We start from the raw sequence: 22,145 nt of genomic DNA, 5'->3' as shown, positions 1-22,145 counted from the left end.
ATATGTGAGTGTTAAACTGAATCATATTATCAAATACTGCTAAGAATTTGAAAGCTAGGTCCCATTATTCAGGGGGGTCCTGACAACTCTTAACTAAACGATAAATTTAAAATCTAAGTTATATCTTCTACAGGTGTGACTTCTGCTAAATCTTGCTATCTAAGAGGATCTTTAAACTACTCCCCATTATCCTAGAGAGTCCTGAAAATCAAAAGTCCAATTTTATCTTAAGAGTGACAACTTTTATGGCTGAATTATACTACCCTACAGTAGACTTTACGCTAAATGTTGTTATCTAATCGAAATCTTAAAGCTAAGTCCCATTATTCAGGAGGGTCCTGAAAACTCCTAATTGAATCCTATCTCGAACATGCAAACTTCTAAACCAACTTATATTCCTTTGGGATACATTTATGCTAGATTATGCTATTTCTAAACTTTAAACCAGGTCCCATTTTCCAGGAGGGTCCTGAAAATCAAAAATCAAACCTGTTTGGTGACTGCCTTTCTCCACGGAGAATGCCTCTGAAACAAACGAACTTTTCTGTTCCTGTTTCAATCAAACAAAATTTGTCAGTTTAAAATGGTGGCTAGCTGATGGCATTCTTGCTAAAGATCTTTCCGCTGCATTGTTTTGTTATGACTGACTCCCCCGAATTGGTCTTGAACCGCTTTGACTTTCTGACTGACTTTCAAACCCCATGACTTTTGACGAGCCGAGTGTTCTATACCCCCGTTGTTGTTTCACACCTCTGACCCCTTTATCCGAACCTTTGCATCTCCCATGACATTACCAAACCATTCCACTGATAAAACTTCTGATGATTCCTTGTACCCCCCTCTCACATCATGTTATCCTTAGTACGCTCTGACCATGCTATGCTTTGCAATTTTGGAAGTTGGTAGTGAGCTTTGAATTTCTTTTTCACTTGCTTTGAACAAGACTGACATTGAAACATCTTAGACAAATAAACCCAAAAGAAAATGAAATGCAATGACTTTGCGGGTTAAGGATAAGAAGAATCTAAAACCAGATGACTGCTACCAAAGGAGAAAGAAAAGAAACTTATCTGGGTGGAACAGCTGGTACCAATGATCATGACATGTATTTTGGATTAATCGGCCCAATCTGTCCAACCAATCAACTTTCAGTTTCCGTACTTTGTTGCCCCCGAATTTCCATGATTACTTTACCCAAACCTCGGCCTTGTTCATCCTGCTGTGCCTTGAAAGGTTTTCACTAGTAGACCTCTTTCATTCGTTCATCTCTCGACTCACTTTTGCCTTACGGTGCTCGTGAGGGTTTTCACCGATAAGACTCTCATTTTTTACTTTTCTCAACTCCCGTCGCCTTACGATGCCTGTGAAGGTTTTCACCAATAAGACTCTCTCATTTTTATTTTTCTTGCTTGAACCAGAGTGTTGCCCCTGACATGAATTACATTTACCTACTCGACTTGGCATTTCTTAAAGACTGATCAGAAGGTCTTTCTTTGGACCATAATGTTGGCTTTTAGACAGGGTTAGAAGGAAAGGGTATAAAAAGGCTCAAAACAATTCACATGGGTTCAAAATTACAACTTTGGAATCAGATTTCTTACAACAACCACAACTTCTGCCCCAGTTTCTTGTTTGGGGACTTTTGGATTTTATTTTGATGAAACCGAACTGTGAGGCTGCCTACGTATCCTTAAAAGGAATCAGGTCGAACGTAGTTCATGTCATAGCAATTACTTTGTTGTTGTGATTTTTCTTTTCTCTCTTTCTTTTTGTTTCTTTTGCCTTTTTCTTCTGTTGCTTTTCTTCTTCTCTCTTTTTCTTCTTTCTCTCTATTTTTTCTTTTTCTTTCTTTCTTCTTTTTTTTTCTTGCTTTTTTCTTTTTCTTTTCTTTCTTTCTTATCTTTCACGCCTGTGTTTCTGATATTCATTACCGATTCCGAAAGAGGGGTATGAAAGAAACTAAATAAAGCTCAAAAGGGGTGACGAGGGATAAAGTGTTTAGATAGCAAAACAAAATGCCTTCGTCATTTCAATCTTCAAAATATGCCAAATATAAACAAGTATAATCAAAGAAAGAAATCATACATAATATCTTTTGACTGCATTGGAATTGATGGCCGTTTCTACACATTTGCCTTCTATATCTGTCAAATACAATGCGCCATTGGACAACACTCTAGTTACAACAAATGGCCCTTGCCAGTTTGGGGCGAACTTTCCTTTTGCTTTAGCCTGATGAGGCAAGATACGTCTCAACACTAATTGACCCACTTCAGACTTCCGTGGACGTACCTTCTTGTTATATGCTCTCGCCATTCGCTGTTGGTACAATTGGCCGTGATACACTGCTGCCAATCTCTTTTCATCAATCAGACTTAATTGTTCTAAGTGGGTTTTGACCCATTCAACTTCATCAATTTCTGCCTCGGTGACAATCCGAAGGGATGGGATTTCAATTTCTACGGGTACTACTGCCTCCGTGCCATACACCAACAAATAAGGAGTGTCCCCTACTGAAGTACGAACTGTAGTGCGATAACCCAGCAATGCAAATGGCAGCTTTTCATGCCACTGCCTAGAACCTTCCACCATTTTTCGAAGTATCTTCTTTATATTCTTGTTGGCCGCCTCAACTTCTCCGTTTGCCTTAGGGCGATATGGGGTGGAATTGCGATGTATAATCTTAAATTGTTGACACGTCTCCGCCATCAGGTGACTGTTGATATTAGCGCCATTGTCCGTGATGATTACCTTCGGAATCCCAAACCGACCGATGATGTTTGAATGCACAAAATCAACCATTGCTTTCTTGGTCACAGATTTGAACGTTTTCTCTTCAACCCACTTGTTGAAATAATCAATGGCTACCAGAATAAATCTGTGTCAGTTTGATGTTGCTGGCTCGATTGGCCCAATGACATTCATGCCCCAGGCAACAAAAGGCCATGGTGCCGACATTGTATGTAATTCAGATGGTAGAGAATGAATCAAATCTCCATGCACTTGGCACTGATGACATTTACGCACAAAACTGATGCAATCCCACTCCATAGTGAGCCAATAGTAACCTGCTCGGAGAATCTTCTTTGCCAGAACGTACCCACTCATATGCGGTCCACAAACTCTGGAATGTACCTCGGTCATGATAGTTGTGGCCTGTCTTGCATCTACGCATCTTAGCAACCCCAGATCTGGAGTTCTTTTGTACAATATCCCTCCACTGAAGAAAAATCCACTTGCCTCTCGTCGAATTGTTCTTTTCTGATCACCTGTGGCCTGTACCGGATACACCCCCATCTTGATGTATTCTTTGATATCATGGAACCATGGCTCCCCATCAAGTTCTTCTTCCACCATATTATAGTAAGTGTGTTGATCACGGACCTGAATCTACAAAGGGTCCACATAAGCCTTATCTGGATGATGTAGCATTGACACTAGAGTAGCCAAAGCATCGGCAACTTCATTATGGATCCTTGGGATATGCTTGAATTATATCGACTGGAACCGTTGAAAAAGGTCATGCAAACATTGTCTGTACGGTATGAGTTTCAAATCCCGTGTTTCCCATTCTCCCTGAATTTGGTGCACCAGGAGGTCCGAGTCACCCAAGACCAAGACTTCCTGGACACCATATCCACAGCTAGCCTCAAACCCTGAATACATGCCTCATACTCAACCATGTTGTTCGTACAGTAAAAATAAAGCTGAGCCATAATAGGGTAGTGCTGCCCTGTTTTAGAAATAAGTACCGCTCCTATCCCCACGCCCTTCATGTTTGCAGCCCCATCAAAGAAAAGTTTCCATCCCGGCTTCTCAACTTGCTCCAACTCATCAATGTGCATCACCTCTTCATCAGGGAAATAAGTTTTCAAAGGTTCGTAATCTTTATCAACCGGATTCTCGGCCAGGTGGTCCGCTAAGGCCTGTGCTTTCATTGCAGTTCGAGTCACGTAGACAATGTCAAACTCTATGAGCAGGATCTGCCACTTTGCAAGCTTCCCTGTGGGCATGGGCTTCTGAAAGATATACTTCAATGGATCCAAGCGAGATATGAGGTAAGTAGTATAAGATGACAAATAATGTTTCAGCTTCTGTGCCACCCAAGTTAGGGCGCAACATGTCCTCTCAAGATGAGTGTACTTAACCTCGTAGGATGTGAACTTCTTGCTGAGGTAATAGATGTCCTGCTCCTTCCTGCCAGTGATATCATGTTGACCCAATACACAACCGAATGAATTATCCAAAACCGTCAATATAGAATCAAAGGTCACCCTGGTTCTGGCGGGACCAACATGGGTGGGTTTGACAAATACCCCTTTATCTTATCAAACGCCTCCTGACATTCATCCGTCCACTTGGCCGCAACGTCTTTCTTTAACAACTTGAAGATAGGCTCACAAGTTGTCGTAAGTTGAGGGATGAACCTGCTGATATAATTCAATCTCCCCAACAAACTCATCACCTTGGTCTTGTTCTTCGGAGGTGGCAATTCCTGGATGGCCTTGATTTTTGATGGGTTCAATTCAATACCCCGGCGGCTGACTAGGAACCCCAACAACTTTCCAGATGTCACACCTCCTTTTTCACCTACACCTCGTTAGGGCGTAAATGAGTTTTTCCAATTAAAGGACAATCAGAACGGGATTTAGTTATTAATTATTCAGAGTCGCCACTTGGGAGATTAATGGTGTCCCAAGTCACCGGTTGAGTCCCGAACCGAGGAAAAATATGACTCTGTATTACAGTCCGTGAATCAGAAATCCGGATAAGGAATTCTGTTAACCCGGGAGAATGTATTAGGCATTCCCAGGTTCCGTAGTTCTAACACGGTCGCTCAACTGTTGTATTTGTTTTTATCTGGGTTTAGTACATTCTAGCTTATGTGCCTTTTATTTATAAACCGCTTTTATCATTATTTTAAAAGAATTGCAACGTCGCGAAAATGCGTCTCGAACCACGTCGCAATCAATGCACCCATGGTTGTTAACACAGTTGACTCCGTTGAGATTTGGATTTGGGTCGCATCAATATGCACCCGAGTTTAGGAATGTAACTTTATTAAAATCGTGCCTAAAGAGTCTAGCGTATTATTATTTTGGGGAAAAGCCGTGAAATTCGCTAAACGGTCCTCCCGAATTCTACGTATTCTGATTATAGCCATTTATTGAGGGCCCCGCAATTTATGTTTTTTGTTTGGCGAGGCTCGTCCCATCATTTTATTTAAAGGTCAACCCTGAAGTGACTATGATTTTTCTATTTATTTTTGTCTCTAAAGAAATAAAGAAAAGAGTCCTAATTAGTCATCATTTAGCGAAACCAAAGCCCATCAATTATGTATTACCAAACTAATTGCCCCTTGGGCATTGGACCCAGACAGCCCATGCCGAGCATCCCAAGCGGAAACTCCAATAACCCGGATTGGGCCTGAGATCAGCCCAAACTCACAGCTAGCCAGGTCGTGTGGGAAGAGAGTTGAGGGATCGAATCCTCTGAACCGGCAGGCCTATTAGTTTGCTCAGCTAATGCTGGACTTCTTACTACAAACCACAGTTGGTTACTCAAACCACTTATTGCAAGTAATGTGTGAATTCTACAACTCCAGTTCTAATTGAAATTTACAACAATTTTTACGAACAGAATCAGGCTTTCTTGTTTACTTCCTACTTATAAGCATGGTAACGACATGAAATACTCAAAAGCAACTATATCCCTTTCCCGGGCAATCTAGCACGACTAGGACAAAATTTGCACAACTCATTTTGATTACAGATTGAAAGCATGCAGCTACTAGGGGTCCATTTCATTATTTTCAAATAAACTCAAGAAACAAACTGTTAAACCAATTAATCTGACTATTCCACTATCCTAACATAACACTAAATGCAACTAATGCTCGAAATCAAAAGCTCTCATACATTCAAAACATATCAAATGACAGTATAGCTCATAGAGCATAGTTTCAGTCCATTCACACTTTAAGTTTTAATTACAGTATTCAAACAGCTCAAAACCAAAGAAATCTAATGTAAAATTAAACTATCACAATGGTAGAGCCAAAGCAGTGATAGCTCTTCATTTTTATTTCACTTTCAACAGGAAATGCTACATCAAAGGCTTGACGGGTACCTGTTTTATGAAATGGAACAGAGGAATGGTCAGTCAACAGCAATTCAAACGCAACAAACCAATGGATGATCAACCAAACACAAATGCACAACCCAGAAAATGAGATCACAGCCCAGAATGAACTCGAAACCAGATAAAAATGAGATATCGACCACAAATCAACTGAATGCACCCAAATAAATCGAACTGAGCTTGAATTAACCCAAATTGAACTAACAGACCCCAGAAGAACTTCAACACATTAGAGTCAAGCTATGAGACCAAGAGCAACTATTGAAATTTCGAGATTGAGCCAAAAGCTCAATGTAACAGTACTTTTGCTGATGATTTTTTTTACTGCATTTTTTCTTTTGACACTAAGAACTTAGGAGAAAATTTGAATCTGAAGTTTTAGTTTCAGATCTGGACTGGGAGAGTTTTTTTTTTGGAATATTGGGGCTCCAAAAACCTCCTCATTAAGGCATTTAGGCATGCCTTTTATAGGCAGAGCTGAGGGCAGCCCTTAGATTTTCAATTTTCAATGTCAGTCCCTTACCTATTTATTCAATTAGTCCCTTATTTTCTAACTTGTTACCCAAGTAATCCCACTAAAGTTATTGCAATCTACACCAAAGTACCATTCTAGAAGGCCCTAGAAGATTCTAGCTTCAACTACCATGTGCTTCCCAATCCTCAATGTCTAAACTACCCCTGAATTTAAGCTAAAACTATAGCTATAACCAAGACAGTTTCTTAAGCTCTGAATATACCCCAATTTAAACTCTTGTTGAATCTATCGATTGAACTTAGAATTAACGACCAAACTAACTACCAAACGACGACTAATTAAACTGAAACTTGAACTAATTAGTAATTAACTTAAACTAAAGGAACACCAGAAATTAATTTAAGCAAAACTTAGTAAAACTAATTAACAAATTATCAACGGCTTAACTAAAAATTAAACTAAGATCAGGAATTGGAACAACAAATCAGGACACAAGATTAGAACAATATTGACAAAAATTAAAATGCAAATTAAACTAGACATTAACCATGGAATTCACACATGCAGAAAATCAGAAAAGGAAAAAGAAATTGAAAATAAAATAAAATACCAACAAGAACTCACTAACAACAAAGAGCTCCGGCCAGTGGTTGTTTCTCGAAATCCCCCGAAATTTCTGACCCGTAATATCCTTAACCACGTGTTTTCATAAGAAAACACCTGGTTAGGGTTGTTAGGGTCCGAAATGATGGAGACTTTGCATTAGGGTTTTTGGTCGGAAACCTTCATTTTGATATTCGAGCAGTTCCAGGTAGATTCGAGAGATAGGGCTATGGGGGTTGGGTAGAGGAGGCCCAGGCGGTCACATGGTGTTAATTTGGTGGTGATTAGGTTACCTTGGGTTTTGGCCGGAAAATCTTTGATCGAGGATTCGACGAGCTAGGGCGGGATTTGAAGGAAACGGGTGGTGGATTCATGATGAGGGAGAAGAGGAGGTCTCGTGGTGTTATTTTGGTGGTCGATGGCATAAGTGGCATTCACCGCCGGCGAGCTCCGGTGAAAGGATATGGGGGCGGCTGGTTTTTAGGGTTTAGGTTAGAGATGGACGAGGGGAGGGGGGGTCTGAGAGGGGTGGGCTAACTTCAGACACTAATATACTCAACGACCTACACTTCTCGACCGTTGGATTGATTAACCTCGACGGTCCAGATTAACTGGGAACGAAACGACGTCGTTTCGAGGGCAAGAGGGGCGGACCGGGTAGAGGGACGGGTTTGGGCCGGTTTCTGGGGTATGTTTGGTTTTGATTTTTTTCTTTTGGGCTGGGTGAGTTAATTGAAATGGCCCAATTGTGAGCAACCCTCTTTTATTCTTTTTGTTTTCTTTTTCCTTTTCATTTGTTTCTTTTATCTAATTTTTGTATTTTATCTTGTATATTTTTTTGTATATTTTTTAATTTTATAAAATTGCAAAAATTAAAATATATTCCTAATATATTTCAAAATTAAACTAATTGATTTCTAAAATTATTTTAAAAACTATTTCGGGATGAATTCACAATTAAACAATTAAAAATGCAAAAGTGAACTATTTTTGTTATTTTCTTCATATTTTGTTCTAAAACAAATTAACCCCTAATTAAAACTAAAATATGAAATTAGATCCTAAATGCAAATGCATATTTTGTATTTTTCATATGAATTAAAATGCACAGATAAAATGCAACAACTAACAGAAAATGACATCAAAATTCACAAAAATTGTAAAATAATAAAGAAATTATTTTTGTTTGAATTTCTGGGAATAATTTTCTTTGGGCAAAAATCACGTGCTCACACCAGACGGCACCCCAAAAGCACACTTTGCAGGATTAAGCTTGAGATTGTACCTGCGAAACCTTCGGAAGAACTTCTTCAGATCCCTGACATGGTCAGACTGCTTTCTAGACTTCACGATCACATCATCTACTTATACCTCGATTTCCTAGTGTATCATATCATGGAATATTGTTGTCATTGCCCTCATGTAGGTTGCCCCAACATTTTTCAAACCGAATGGCATGACCCGATAGCTGTACGTTCCCCACAGCGTGATGAATGTCGTCTTTTCTGCATCTTCCTCGTCCATTAAGATCTGATGATAACCCGCTTAACAATCCACAAAAGAACCAATCTCATGTTTGGCGCAATTGTCAATCAAGATATGGATGTTCGGCAACGGGAAATTGTCTTTTGGACTTGCCTTGTTGAGATCCCGATAGTCAACACACACCCTGGTCTTGCCATCCTTCTTCGGTACAGGCACAACATTGGCTAACTAGGTGGGATACCGGGTGACCCGAATGACTTTGGCATCGAACTGCTTGGTGACCTCTTCCTTGATTTTCACACTCATATCCGTCTTGAATTTTCTCAGCTTACAGGAGGGAATGCCGGGTTCGTGGGCAACTTGTGAACCACTAAATCAGTGCTTAGACCCGGCATGTCATCATAGGACCATGCAAAAACGTCTTTATATTTGAACAATGCTTTAATGATCTCTTCCCTGAGTTGAGGTTCCGGATGGACACTTATTTTAGTTTCACGGACACTTTCTTGGTCCCCCAGATTAACAGCTTCTGTGTCATTCAAATTAGGTTTGGGCTTTTCCTCAAAATGACTAAGTTCCTTACTAATTTCTTCATAGGCCTCATCATCATCAAATTCCAACTCGTCATCACACTCAATTTCTTGTATTATTATTTCAGAGATGGATTGGATTTTAAAACTGGGTCGAAGATTCCTCATGCATGTCACGTCATTGATATCAGCATAAAAAGGACTGTACAAAAGAAGAAAACCAAAATAAAAATAAAATTAGAAGAAATGAAGGAAAAGGAACAATTGCATTTCATTGAAGATAAAGATAACAGGGTTTTAACACATCCAACTGGACGGAACATAATATCTGAATTATAGACCCTAGAATAATCCAGATAACTAAAAGAAAATCAAAACCCACTACCAAGACTCCCTTCGGATAGGAAGAGGAGTAGCTTCCCAGTTGTTGACTTTTGCACGTGGTCCCACAAATTTCACATCTACCTTGCTGGACCCTTTCCCATCCTGAACCATATTAACCTCAGTGAATAACCTTTCGAACCCCTTCTCCAAGTCTCCATCGGCTCCAATCAGTGGTCCAGGGACTTTTGACAATAGTTGCTTTCTGGTACCCGACCTGACAAATGACCTAGACAGACGCGGGACTGGCTTTGGCAATGCCCATGCTTTCTTCTTTATTTTCCTAGCTCTTCTTACGTCTGCAACGGTAGGGTTGAACCCCAGACCAAAAGTATCTAGATTCCTTAGAAGGGAGACTGTCTGCACAATACCTTGCAGAGATGTACCCAAACCCTTGCCCGGTACGAAACCGTTTTTCAACATTTGGATAGCTACCATGACTGATGCCGCATCCATCTTTAGAGTTGGCACGCACTTTCCTTCCGGAATTTTCTCTACTGATAATGTGCCGGAAACCTGATAAACCCATGGTCCCTTGCCATCGTCAACCTCTATGAACAGAACAATGGCACCATTGGGCACACACAAATTATCTTCGCCATGTACAATAATTTCCTGTCGATCCCCTTCAAACTTGACCATTTGATGCAGAGTAGACGGGACTGCTTTGACGGCATGGATCCAGGGTCGTCCCAATAATAGATTGTACTAAACAGCTACATCGAGCACCTGGAATTCCATAGTAAATTCAACTGGCCCTATTGTGAGCTCAAGCACTACGTCCCCGACTGAATCCTTCCCTCCACCGTCGAATCCTCGGACGCAAATACTATTCTTGTGAATCCTTTCATCCTCCACTGCAATTTGTTCAATGTGGAGAGAGGACAAATGTTCGCACTAGATCCATTATCAACCAGCACCCGAGTAACCACGGAATCTTCGCATTTCACCATCAGATAGAGGGCTCTATTGTGCTCGGTACCCTCCATGGGTAACTCATCATTAGAAAAATGACTCGGTTTACCTCAAATATCTTGTTAGCTATCTTTTCCAAGTGGTTTACTGAGATTTTGTCAGGAACGTGGGCTTCGTTCAAGATCTTCATCAAAGCACTACGGTGTTCGTCTGAATGGATCAATAATGACAAGAGCGAGATATGAGCTGGTGTCTTCCTTAACTGCTCCACAATGGAATAGTCTTACGCTTTCATCTTTCTCAGAAATTCTTCTGCTTCTTCCTCAGTCACTGCTTTCTTCACCAACACTGGATTATCCTTTGAGGTCTTAGCCTTTCTCAACTCTTCAGGGGCAAAGCATCTCCCCGATCGAGTCAAACCATGGGTCTCACACACTTCTTCTCTAACCTCTTTCCCCTGGTAAGTTACTGTCACTCATTCATAATTCCACGGGACCGCCTTGCTACTGATCACTGGAAGCTGAGTTACTAGTTTTATAATAACAGGCTCTGTGTGAGCACCCTTCACAACCACGATAGTTTTACTTGTAACCCCTGGTACCACCACTTTAGCTTTCTCTGGTTTCACTGCAACAGTGCTTGACGACCCTTTCTCGGCTACCACAGCTGGCTTGTTGTCTACCTCTTTCTACTGGACCACTGATTTCCCACTGGTTACCTTTTCCTTTGAATTGGTTTCACTGGAGCGGATCATCATCACCGTCTGCGAGGGTTTCTTAGCCTCCCTTCCCTTGTGTATCAACTCAATAATATGGGTCTCATGGTGAGCTGGTAGCAGATTCTGGTTGATATTTGGTGTTTCTGGGGCCTGAACCTCGATCCAATGAGTATCAATGAGCTCTTGTACAGTTGTTTTTAGTTTCCAGCATTTCTCCGTGTCATGGCCCAAGGCCCCTGAGCAATACTCACAACTCACCAAGCGATCAAGATTATTGGGAAGAGGATTCGGCATTTTGACCTCGATCGGATTGAACATACCCAACTATCTCAGTCTGTGGAATAGGCTGGTATATGATTCTCCCAATGGAGTGAAAGTCTTCTGCTTCTGCAACCTTTCATTCTTAAAGGCTTGATTGGGTCGAAAACCTATTCCAGGAGGGTTTTTGTATGCTTTTGGGGATGGATAGGTATTTTGTAGAGCTTGATAAGGACTCTGTGGATCTGGCGCATGCCATTGCGCATGAGCGGGAGGTTGGGTATAGGTTTGTGCGTGATAGACAGAAAAATAGGGATCTGGCGGTGGGTAGTAGTGTTGTGGTGGGCTATATGGAGTATGGGGGTACGTTTGGGGATATGGTCAAGGCTGGTTGTAGAATGGTGGAATGTTCCTGGATCCACCCCAAGCTGCCGACTCGATCATTGCAACATCCTCTTTCTTCTTCTTTCCAAGCACAACCCCAGTACCGTTTTGAATGGCCTGAGGCTCTCTTTCATCGGGGGGTCAACCCTCGCTGCTTGCTCTCTCCAACGGAACCCATATTCTCGAAAACTCTCACCGGGCTTCTTCTCGATCTTCGTCAGTGACAGACAGTCTGGGATGATTTCAAGATTATACTGGAAATGACAGGGGAAGGCTTGGGCCAAATCGTCCCATGTGTACCACCTGCTATGATCTTGTCTGGTGTACTATTCTAGCGCCGACCCACTCAAACTTTGGCTGAAATATGCCATCAGCAATTCGTCTCTTCCACCTGCTTCTCTCATCTTGCTACAAAATCCTCTTAAGTGTGCTACGGGGTCGCCATGCCCATCGTATAGATCAAACTTGGGCATTTTGAACCCTACTGGCAACTGAACATCTGGGAACAGACACAAATCCTTATAGGCCACACTCACTTGGCCTCCCAACCCTTTCATATCTCGGAATGATTGCTCTAAGTTTTTGACCTTTCTGATCATCTCTTCATGCTCAGGATTTTTGGGCGGTTTCTCGGTCTCTGCCGGGATATCAAGATGAAGAATGTAAGGATATGGTTCTAGAACTTTGAAGGTGGGTTCAGGGGGATAGTACTGGTTGTCGTGAGTTTGAAACAGGGGTTCACTGGAAGATCTGTGTAATGTGGCAGGTGGAGGTGCCACAAAAATAGGTGCAATTGGTGGGGGAGGGTACGAGACTTGTTTGGGTGGTGGAGCTTGAGAAGTATGGGAAGTGGTGCCATGGCATTGTTGGTAGAGGGGAATGGCTGGAGATGAGTTCACAGTGGGAGACTCCGGAGGTTGGGCTAATGGTGGGATATAAGCAGGATTGGCGGGATAAACCGGTGGTGGATGCCCTTTCGCCCAAGCTTAGTACATTTTAGCTATCTGCTGTTTCAGCTTATACATTTCTTCCCTCATCGCATTAACGTCCATTTCTTCCACCTCTTTCGACGGGTCGACAATACTTGTTTCCGGTTCCTGGTCGACAATATTCAACATATCTTTCGATCAGGTGTTGTAGGAGTGAGTTGCCAGAATGCCAGTCAACTAACCACCTGCCTGGACTGGATACATGAAACAAACAACCTTGTTAGCGATTAGGCTTTAACAGATTGGTAACCGCACATTGGGCATGAATGCACCTAAATAGTTAACCGTCTCTATTGTGTATTTGATTGGTTGCATGCGTCATCCCGACCTTTTCTTTCTTTTAATTGCAAACAACCCCCTTTCCTTTTCTTTTCTTTCCTTTCCTTTCATTCCTGCCTCTGTTCTCTCTTTGTCTTTACTCTCTCTTATTTCTTATTTTCTTTCTCTTTTGTTTTTCTGCTCTTTTCTTCTCTTTACTCTCTTTTATTTGGTTATGGTCGAATCCTACGGAGATTGCCTACGTATCATGACCCCACATGAATCAGACCAAGCGTAGTTGTAGATAAGTGTGAAATAAAATATTTTTGGGATTTTCAGTTTTTATAAAAATAGATGCTTCGATTACAAAGACTCAATACTAACAACTTCCAAAAGACTTACAGACTCTGATGCAAAGACAAACACAGACTCCGAAAATAAGCTACCATACTCCAAAGAAATACAGACTCAAAAACAGAAAGAAAATACAAACCCAACATGACTTACAGACTCTGACAGAAAATGAAATACAGACTCAAACAGAAAATCACGAGTACATCAATGCTCCTGGTGCCCGCGGGACATCATTCGGTCTCGCCACGGGCCTACGTGCAAGATCCCTTTGAAGTCGGTCCAAGTCGTTCATTATTTGTTTAACAAAGGTCATCACTGCTGCAAAGAATTTAGTGCGAGTCATATCCTCACAGATGTGGCACCTCATAACGATGTAGTCGGCGATGCTTCTAATTCTATCTCTTATGACGCCTTTTTCTTGTAACAACCGCCCAATCTGCTGGGCCCTGGCCTCCAAAGTTTGCTCAGCTGCATAATTTTGTTCCTGAAGTTGTTGCAAGTCTATTTTTAACTGTGCCAATGTCGTATAACAGTGTTCCCTTTCAACCTTGAAGTCTTTTGCCTGCTTGATCATTTTATTTTGTGTGGCGATGACCCTCTTCTTCAACCCTGCGACCTCATCGTCGTACCTTTCTCGCAACTGCTTAACCAGGCGTACCCATTCATCTGCGTTCTTAGCCAATTGTTTTTGAGCCTTGGCTAGTTCACTTTCTGCTTTGTTCAAATCGAAACTGTAGTCACTCACTTTCTGCCTCAGGTTAGCTATGAGCTTTTCATCTCTGTCACTTCGGACTAGATTTTCCGCTGCTACTTTCAATTTCTGAATTTGACCTCGAAGGGCTTCATTTTCTTTTCTCCTTCATCCGCCTCCACTTGCAAGCTATTCTCAAATTGCAGTTCTCTGACCTGCTTTTTCAACTTGCTTATGGTAGCCCTGTACTCATTTTCTTTGCTCAGCCAATCCCATTGTACCTGAGCTCCGTCGGTGAATTGCTAGACATGGGGTCTCTTTATGGGCCTGTCAGGCTCATGTTGAACTCAGGATCTTTTACCATACCAAGCAATATAACTGGGCTCCAGCTCGCCTCTGGATAGGTCTCGTACTCAAGTGTTAGGCCCTAAGAATCTGCACTGATGCCAAACCCGACGCATTTTTTCTTCTGGGAAGACAACTTTTGGATCTAACTCAATGACTTGCTGACTCAAATCTTCATTGTGTGGGATGGTCTGTTACCGGCCCAACTGACATAAGACTCTGTGCGAAGCATAAGGCTGGATACTCCGCAGACCCATCAACAGCAAAAAACACACCTCAGCCGACATATAGACTACTTCGTTGACCGAAAGCCATCCGAATGTCCATTCGATCTTATTTGCGATCAAAGATCTCAAATGAGCATGCCATGCTTCCGTACCATCTGGAAACTCATAACCCCTACTCGTTTTTCATGTTTTCCGATGCACTCAAGGCCAATCATACCGCAATTCCAGGATGGTGGCAAAGGTGTTACTCCATCCATATTTGTAACAACATATTGCACCCTTCAAAGAACTTTGCTCCTTCTCGACAACGAGTAAGAGCTCGGTAAATTTCTGCCAAGATCAACGGCTCTATAGTCCCATTTGCCTTTTTCACCATAAAGTCAGCTATCCCCACTAATCCCATCTCTATGTTTCCATCTTTTCTCGGGCAAACCAAAATACCCAGGAACGCCACTATGAAAGCCAATCCTCTCCGAGCTTCCCACTTGTCTTGATTCCCAACATGAGTAAGACCAGTATCTGGTGTTTCGAAGCCACGTGGATTCTCGCATCATCGGTACAGAAAGTAGAAGGTACAAAATCCTTTGGCCAAATTTCCGTCTCGGACATCCCGACTGATGCTTAACAAGTCCAAAAATTTGTGGGGGTCACTGTTCTTGGTGCTACCGGGTATTGACTTCTGAGATTCCCTTCAAAACCGGCATAGCCTGCTATCTCTTCTAGCGTAGGAGTTAACTCGAAATCCGCAAAGTGGAACACATTATGTGCTGGGTCCCAAAATGGTATTAAGGCCTCAATCACGTCTTTTCTGGGCTTGACCTTCAAAAGCCCAATAAGACCGCCCATTGCTTTTGTCGCAATTTTTCTGCTATCGTCCCCCAAATCATGCCACCATATATGTAGCTCCAAAGGGATCTCTTCACGGACTGAGAAAGGTTCATTTTGATTTGTGCTCATCCTGCACATTTATTAAGGTGATTTTAGTTTAAAAGAAAACCATGACTCGTTTTGACTTAAGAGAAATGACCACTTCCAAAATTTCCATAAAACATCCAGCCTTGCCAACACGACCTTTCAGTACTTCAAAAACGAAGATTTTAGGTTATGTTAGCTAACCGGCCGAGACCTTTGAAAGTGACAAAAGTGGCTGTTCTTGCAAAAACAGCCTTCCGGCGCCCTTTTAGGGACATTCGGCTATTTCTGACAAGAATGGCATCACCCTAATTATTTTCAAATCAAAGTAACATTTTTGGGCTTTTGGGCTATTTTTGAAAAAAGGAAGTTGGACCCGATGGGGGTTGCCTACGTATCTCATGCCCAGTGAGAATCAAACTAACGTAGTTCAGGCTAATAAAACAGACTATTTTTGAAAACACGAGGATCTCTTTTTTATTTCATTAGCAAACAAAACTATTTTTTTGAAAACAAAAACTTTTCCCTCTTTATTTCTTTTTTCAATTCATTGGTAAATAAAACAATCTATTTTGAGAACAAAAAAGAACTTTTTTTTTCTTTTCTTTTTCCTTTCTTCTTTTTATTTTCTCGAAAATTCGGCAGAGTTTCGACACTATTTGGACATTGGATTTTTTTCAGAACAGGCGATTAACTCTCTTTAACCCTCATACTACCATTTCTCTTTCCTCAACCTTTCCCAATATTCATAAGCCGGTCAACATGCAAGTCCGAAGCAAATAAATGCACAAGTAGCAAATAGGATGCATCAGGATGGTCTTTTTGTTTCGGGTGCACCTGTCCTAGACAGACCCAACCCCTGTGTTGAGTCTCCAAAGTCAAAATGCACATGATGCAAACAAACGTTCCTACTAGGGATCCGACATGAGGCTGAGTTATTCTAGGTTCAAAACCTGGGTTTATTGTTCTAGACCGGGCTTACCCGAGCGGACAGCTCGAGCCGGGGGGGGGGGCAGCGTACCGGGAATACAGAAGCTTCACCGGCTTTGCAACTTGTCCGAACCTCGTTCTAAATTTGGAATATGACTCTAACAGAAAAGAAGTCACACGAAGTGCACACTTCTTCATGACTTAGAAGACTTAGAGAGAAGAGGGATTTCGCAACAGTTTATATACAATTCACGGAATATCAAAGCGGTAAAAGCAATTAATTAACACATTAGGCCCAAATCATGTAACAAGATCAGATAATGGATAAAGCCAACCATAAAAATTATTCTAAGCTCGAATTCTTGAACCCTGAACCAGAGATTCTGGGTTCGATCCCCAGCAGAGTCGCCAGAGCTGTCACACCTCCTTTTTTCATCTACACCCCGTAAAGGGTGTAAAGGAGTTTTTTCAGTTAAAGGACAATCGAAACAGGATTTATTTAAAAGATTCAGAGTCGCCACTTGGGAGATTTATGGTGTCCCGAGTCACCGGTTCGAATCCCGAGTCGAGGAAAAAGTTGACTCTGTAATACAGTCCGCGAACCAGAAATCAGAGTAAGGAATTCTGTTAACTCGGGAGAAGGTATTAGGCATTCCTAGGTTCCGTGGTTCTATCACGGTCGCTCAACTATTATATTCGGCTTAATTGTCTGATTTGAATCAATTATGAACCTATGTGCCGATTTTAACTTTTTAACCGCTTTTATTTAATTTTTAAAGAAGATTGAACGTCGTTTAAAACATATCTTTGGATCGCGCCATATGAAATGCACCCGCAATCCTAAACATATTTTATTCAACGTTTTGGGATTTGATTTGGGTCACATAAAATGCACACCCGAGTTTAAGAAGGTAATATTATTAAACTAACGAGCCTAAAGTAATTACGAATTTGCAACTTTGCGAGGGCCATGAAAATTCGCTAAATGGCATGCCTCGAATTCTAAGGATCAAAACGAAGTTGGTTAAAACAAGGGCCATGCATTTGAGATTTTATTCGGCATGACACACCTCGTTCCCAATTCTTAAAGGAAGTTCGAAATTGAGCTTTTGAAGGCCATAAGTTATACATTTGACTAGTCGGGCGTGCCTCAACCCATTTTTTAAAAGGTCTAATTAGTTAACTAAAGGTCTAAGGTAATTTGAATTCCATCTAAGCAAACAAATGACTTAACGAAATGCAACAACGTTTCATTAATATAGAACCCAACCAACTACAGGCCCAAATCAATAACAGGCCCAAATCACAAAATATAACGGAAGTCTAGAATGAAATTTGTAGCGCGTCGAAAGCACGGGGCCAACGTTAAAGGCCTAATTGCAAGCTCCAACGCCAGATCATACACAAGAACTCAGCATTGTACATATTTTTATTGAATACCAATCAGCTAAACCTATGTTGAGAAGTGATTAAACCAACATCTTTTCTTCCTTAATTATTCAAACATAGAGCAACTAAAATTATAATTCCAATCATGTCTGCACCTCAGGCCTATATTTGCCTTGGACTCACAAGGCCACCTCGCAAGAAAAATGAACTTTGGGCCCAAACGAGCCCAAGCCAGACTTCAAGGTAACCTGCTGGGAGCTTTAAGACTCGATATCGAGTCTCCTTAGCAGCAAACAATGTATGTCTAATAAACAGGCCTCAATCTGCAAGTGTATAGCTAAACTAAAGAAAACTGAACATCATGCATTCAATCCAACAACACTGGTCTCAACAAACCCAAAACAGACCTGAAATACACTTGATACTACTAAAATTTCTTTGCAATAATTCTCTACTGCTCCTACACATGATCAAGAACCTTCAAACATTTAAGCTAAGCGGGTGAAAGGGAAACATTTATACAACACCATAAAGAATCTAAAAGGTAATGACAATAAACTAAATAACTTATGTGAGCCTAGGAGGAACATGAAGGCAACATATAATAAACATCACAACTGGTAAGGTAACAGGGAAAGGGCAACGATCAATTTCTTCAACTCGAACTACATAATTCAAGCACAATTGCCATAAAAAGCTTCATTTCCGTTCAAGGTTTGAAGGAAATACTTGGAAGTTGAAAAGCAATGAAAAGAATCAGTAATGGAATCAGTAGCAGGATCAGGAATCAGCAACAAAATCAACCCAGAAATGATTGAGAAAAGACCACTTTAGCCCAATTTTGAACCCACAATGATATCACATAAAGCTCAGAACCAAAATCCATCCAAGAGTGAACCAAAAACTTGTATACCAAACATATTCAGCTCTTTTTAACCTTCAGTTGCTCAGAACTTGTCACAGAATGAGTACCACAAGAATTTCCCAAGGATTTTTCAATGGAACAGTATTTCTTGTATTTTTTAGCCGTCTTTGATTTTTTTTTGATTTTCAGCCCTTTTTTTTCTACCTTGAATGGCAAGTCTTGATGCCTTTATAGGAAAGGCATTAGGGCAGCCTATTCTAGAATCAGATTTACAAATGAAACCCTTTTTTGATTCTGGTTTTAGCTTAGGCCCTTATTCAATTTCGATTTTGCTCAAATAACCTCAGTTCACATATCAGAATTTCAGAATACCCCTTCCCCCAGCTTCTTAAAAGCTTCCCTATGCAGTTACCAAAGATTCTCTAAGCTAAAGTTCCCAAAGTAACCCCTGCAACCCCTGAAATTACCCTGAACCAAAACGGGTCATGGGTAAATTTTGACCCAATTGTTCAGACCCAAATGAGTCGGAATGGACCCAAAGCCCAACTCACAGGATCAGAAATCTACTCGGCCCAGACTAGCAATTATCCAATTAATAAGTTGTAAACACCAAATAACATGAGACAATTAAAACTTTAGTCTAAATGATTTACTAACTAACAATTTGAACTAATCTAATTATAGACTAACTACAATAATTAAGAAATAGACTCACATTTACTCATGCATGAACACATGAACTCCAGAACAAATGAAAATGATTCAAGAAGAGGAGAAGAACAGAAAACAGAAAACAAACGAAGAAAAGAACATACCTAAAAAAATTCGGAAAACGAAGGAAGTAGCATGGGTCTTCAAATCCTCTGATTTTCTGACCAAATCTGATGTTAATCGGGTGCTCTTACAAAGAACACACGAATAACATCGGATTAGACATGAAATTTCACCAAAACTTGACCTGGAATTTCTAGGGTTCATCTCTAATCTAAGATTTGAAGGGTCAAGGGGTATTCGAGGGAAAATAAGTGGGGATTTGGAATGAGGGGGATTTGGGGGCTCTGGGGTGTAATTTTGGTAGCGAGTGGACGCCGCCGCCGCCACCGGACATGGGGAATTCTGGGGCGGCTACTAGGGTTCGGGGGACAGGTTTCTGAAGTCGGGGGTGTTGGGATGATGAAATGGGGGGGGGGTTCGGACATATATATACTCCCCAGCCTTTAGTTCCGAGCTATCAACTGGAGATCAACGGCTCAGATCGGCGCTGATCGAAACGATGTCGTTTCGTTTGAGGGGGGATCAGGACCGGGTCAGGCGTGGGTTGGGCCGAGTATTGGGTGGCTTCATTTGGGCTGAGACGGTTGGACATAATTTGAGCCCACATTTGAACCTTCCTTACTTCCTTCCTTTTTCCAATTCATTTTTTCTTTCTTTTTCTTTTTAACAAAAATCTTTTTCTTTTCCAAAATTGAAATTTAAACTTAAATTGAATCCTAAACCAAATTATCCTACCATATTAAATTAATTAACCCTAATAATTGTTACTACCAATAATTAAAAATCAAATTAAAGGGAAAAACTACCAAAATTCGGCATTAAAATTAAAAGTGCAAAATAAACTATTTTTGTGATTTTTCCATTTTTATAAAACACTAAATTACTAATTATTACAAAAATGCAAAAAATTAAATCCTAAATACAAATGCAACATATTTTGTATTTTTCATTAATTAACAAACGAAATGCATAGACAAAAATGCAAATAATTAACAGCACATGCCACAAAATCCACAAAATTGTAAATAATGAAAAGAAAATTATTTTGTTTTGAATTTATGGGAGTAATTCATATAGGGCAAAAATCACATGCTCACACCTACTATGAGATACTCATCCAATATATTTTCCTCCCTATATAATGGCACCTATAGAGCTGAAAGAGTTGAAAGAACAACTAAAGGACTTGCTTGAAAAAGGTTTTATTAGACCTAGTACGTCACCGTGGGAGCACCTGGTTTGTTTGTGAGAAAGAAAGATGGTTCCTTATGAATGTGTATTGATTATAAGCAATTGAATAAGGTGATGATCAAGAATAAGTACCCGCTCCCGAGAATTGATGATTTATTCAATCAGTTGCAAGGTGCCAAGTGTTTTTCAAAGATAGACTTGCGGTCCGAGTACCATCAAGTAAGGGTTAGGGATGAAGATATTCCGAAGATAGCATTCAGGACTAGATATGGGCACTTTGAGTTTCGAGTTATGTCGTTTGATCTGACCAATGCCCTAGCAGTATTCATGGATTTGATGAACTGTGTGTTCAGGCCTTTTTTAGATCTGTTCGTAATTGAATTTATTGATGATATATTGGTGTATTCTCGTTTAGAGGCTGAGCATGTTGATCATCTGCGTACTGTGCTCAGAGTTCTACAAGAAGGAAAGTTGTATGCAAAATTTTCTAAATGTGAATTCTGGTTGAATTCTGTAGCTTTCCTTGGTCATGTTATTTTGGGTGAAGGTATCCGGGTGGATACACAAAAGATTGAGGCAGTAAAGACTTGGCCTAGACCCACAACACCGACGGAGGTTCGTAGCTTTCTCTGTTTGGAAGGTTATTACAGGAGATTTGTGGAAGGATTTTTTTCCCTTGCAGCACCTTTGACAAAGTTGACTCAGAAGGGAATAAAGTTTCAATGGACTGATGCTTGCGAACAGAGTTTCTAGGCATTAAAGGACAGATTAATGTCAGAAACGTTTCTAACACTTCCAAAAGGGACGGATGGTTATGTGATCTATTGTGACGCTTCAGGCGTTGGATTGGGTTGTGTGCTGATGCAGCATGGTAAGGTTGTGGCTTATGCTTCTAGACAACTAAGAAAGCAGGAGAATAACTACCCGACCCACGATTTAGAGTTAGCTACAATGATTCATGCACTAAAGATGTGGAGGCACTACTTGTGTGGCATTCATGTTGTTATTTATACGGATCATAAGAGCCTCCAGTACATCTTCAAACAAAAGGAATTGAATCTACGTCAAAGAAGATGGTTGGAGCTACTTAAAGACTATGACGTTGATATTTTATACCATCCGGGGAAGGTGAACGTATTAGCCGATGCCCTTAGCCGTAGATCTATGGGTATCCTATCATATTTACGGTCATAAAATAGGGGAATAGCCTATGAGGTTCATCAGCTAGCTAGTCTTGGAGTTCGAATGTTGGACTCAGGTGATATTGGAATTACTCTTCAGGATACGGCAACACCCTCTTTATTAACTGAAGTAAAGAAACGCCAGTACG

Source organism: Nicotiana sylvestris, chromosome 9 (genome assembly GCF_000393655.2).
Source record: "Nicotiana sylvestris chromosome 9, ASM39365v2, whole genome shotgun sequence".
Lineage (NCBI taxonomy): Eukaryota > Viridiplantae > Streptophyta > Magnoliopsida > Solanales > Solanaceae > Nicotiana > Nicotiana sylvestris.
The sequence above is the reverse complement of the archived record's forward strand: the minus strand, read 5'-3'. Positions refer to the sequence as shown.